This window comes from Cryptomeria japonica, unplaced genomic scaffold (genome assembly GCF_030272615.1).
Source record: "Cryptomeria japonica unplaced genomic scaffold, Sugi_1.0 HiC_scaffold_443, whole genome shotgun sequence".
In the NCBI taxonomy this organism is placed as follows: domain Eukaryota; kingdom Viridiplantae; phylum Streptophyta; class Pinopsida; order Cupressales; family Cupressaceae; genus Cryptomeria; species Cryptomeria japonica.
The window spans coordinates 110,326-112,858 of NW_026729263.1; the positions used below are offsets into that span (position 1 = coordinate 110,326).

At 61.5% G+C, this 2,533-nt stretch overlaps 1 non-coding gene across 1 annotated transcript; it reads right to left on the reverse strand.

The window, feature by feature from the left end:
• Positions 1–660: 660 nt before the first annotated feature.
• On the reverse strand, positions 661–779 carry LOC131871676 (5S ribosomal RNA). Its single transcript, XR_009369887.1, has one exon. It is a non-coding gene; the product is annotated as a 5S ribosomal RNA (ribosomal RNA).
• Positions 780–2,533: the final 1,754 nt, after the last annotated feature.

Consider the following 2,533-nt stretch of genomic DNA (forward strand, 5'->3'; position numbering starts at 1 on the left):
GGTGCGCGCGAAGTCGAAAGTTGGGTTAATTGTCCGGTTTGCCTCGGGTGCGCACCTTGCGTGCACCTTCGCCAGGGTGGGCGCCTTGGTGCGCACACCTTGGCTGGGCTGCGCACACCTTGGCACCCGCGTTTCCTTCATTTTAAATTTTTTTTTTTTACAATCTCTCAAGTGGGAAATTCTATAATCTCAACTTTTTTTGCCTTTTCAGGAAACTTTTGAATGGAGCGCATCATTGGTGCGCTCCGAAGTGTGCTCCAAAGCTCTCTCCAGCTGCGTGCACCTGCCCCGGCCGCGCACCCGGCCCCGCCCAGCTTCGCTCACCTGTCCCGGGCGTCTGGTGCGGAACCTTAGAGTAAGAAACATCACCGTGCACCTTGGCCAACGTGCGCGACTCGACCGAGCGCGCACTGGCCGAGGTGCACACCGATTTCACCTGGGTGCGCGCGCAGCACCTCGGGCGCACCGGGGTGCGCGCACAACGCCCGGGTTGCACCGTGGCCTGTGTGCTCGGGGCGCCTCGGGTGCGCGCTCGGTGTCGCCCCCGCGCGCGCGGTAGTGCGGGCAGCGCACCCCGGCCCGGCCCGGCCCCGACGAGAACGCAAACGGGCAAAAGGTTTATTCAAATAGCATTGCGACGCCCGGACGAAAAACTAAAAAAGGGTGCAACACCGGGACTTCCCGGGAGGTCACCCATCCCAGTACTACTCCGGCCCAAGCGCGCTTAACTGCGGAGTTCTGATGGGATCCGGTGCACTAACGCTGGTATGATCGCACCCGTTATGAGCTTGTCGCAGTGTGTACTTAGCAAACCGCGACCCACGTGCGAATCCACCCCGGCCACCCACCCCCGTCGAGGTGCACACCCTCCCTCGCGAAGTGCGCCCCGTTCGCCAAGTGTGAGCCCTGCCCGGGTGCGCGCACCTTGCTAGGGCGTCGGGTGTGCACCCGGCCCGGCCTACGTGCGTGCACCTGGAGGGGGCGTCGTGTGCGTGCAGTGTCCCGTCTGCAACGCGGTGCCCACACACCACCTCGGGCGCAACGACCTGCGCTCACATGTGGGCCGAGTGCACCTTGGTGCATGTTCGGGGCGCCTCGGGTGCACGCTCGATCTTGCCCCGGTGCACCAAGGCGCTCGGTTTGCCCCGGGTGCGCACTTGGTGCAAGGTGGGCACCCAAAATAGGGATCAAGCACCAAAACACAAGTTTCGGGATGCAAAATGGGACCCAAGGACCACAAATGCGTTCCAAGACCCATGATGGGTCCACGAGAACAAAAATGTGTTCCGAGACTTAATAAACAAATATTGGGTTTTAGGAGAAGAAACATGCTCTGATGCCCAAAACGAGAATCGACCCCGAAAAGGCCACAGGCCAAAAGTGGGATGCGAGACAAAAAAAAATGGGACCCGAGGACCAAAATTGGGTTCCCAGGTCGAAGACAGGGCAACCGGACAAGAAACGACCTCTAAGGCTCGAAATGAGTCCCGACGACTAAAACTTGACAAGAAGCACCCATCAGGCACCCAACTCGACACCCATGGGATGCCGACCCACCCGGGCTTCCACCTAGCACACCTTGGCACCCACCCACCCTCGCACCCAACCTCGCACCCAACTTAGCACCTTTGAACCCACATTGGCACTCACCCTGACCCTGGCACCTTGGAACCCACATTGGCACTCACCTTGACCCTGGCACCCACCTTTGCACTCACCTTGGGACCCACCCTGGCTCCCACCTCGGCACCCACCCAGACACCCACCTTGGTTCCTTGGCACCCACCTTGGATCCTTGGCACCCACCCCGACACCCACCTTGGCACGCAACTTGGCTACTTGCCACCCACCTTGGCTCCTTGACGCCCACCCCGACAACCACCCCGTGACCTACCCTGGCTAGGGTTGGTGCACACCCACCCTGGTGCCCACCTTGGCACCCACCCTATGACCCACCTTGGCACGCACCTTAGTACCCACCCCGTTACCCACCCTAGGACCCACCCCGTGACCCACCTTGGCCAGGGTGGGTGCACCCACCCTGGTGCCCACCTTGGCACCCACCCATCCTAGCACCCAGCCTGTGACCGGGCTTGGAACCCAACCTTGCACCCGCACCCGTCTTGGCCAGTGTGGGTGCGCACCCATCCTGGCACCCACGTTGTGACACACCCTTTAACCCACGCACCCTAGCACCCACGTTGGCACCCACCTTGGAACCCAACCTAGCAACTTGGCACCCACCCCGTGACCCACCTTGGCATCCACCATAGCAGTCGCCGACTTGGCACCCACCTCGGCACCCACCTTGACACTTGTGGACCCACCTTGCCACTCACCCTAGCATCGACCCATCCTAGCACCCACCCTGGCACCTTTGCACCCTAGCACTCACCCATCCTAGCACCTAACCTGTGACCCACCTTGACACTCACCCTCGCACCCACCTTGGAACCCAACCTAGCACCCACCCACCCTGACACCAACCCTAGCACCTACCCACCCTTGCACCCACCCTGTGACCCATCTTGGC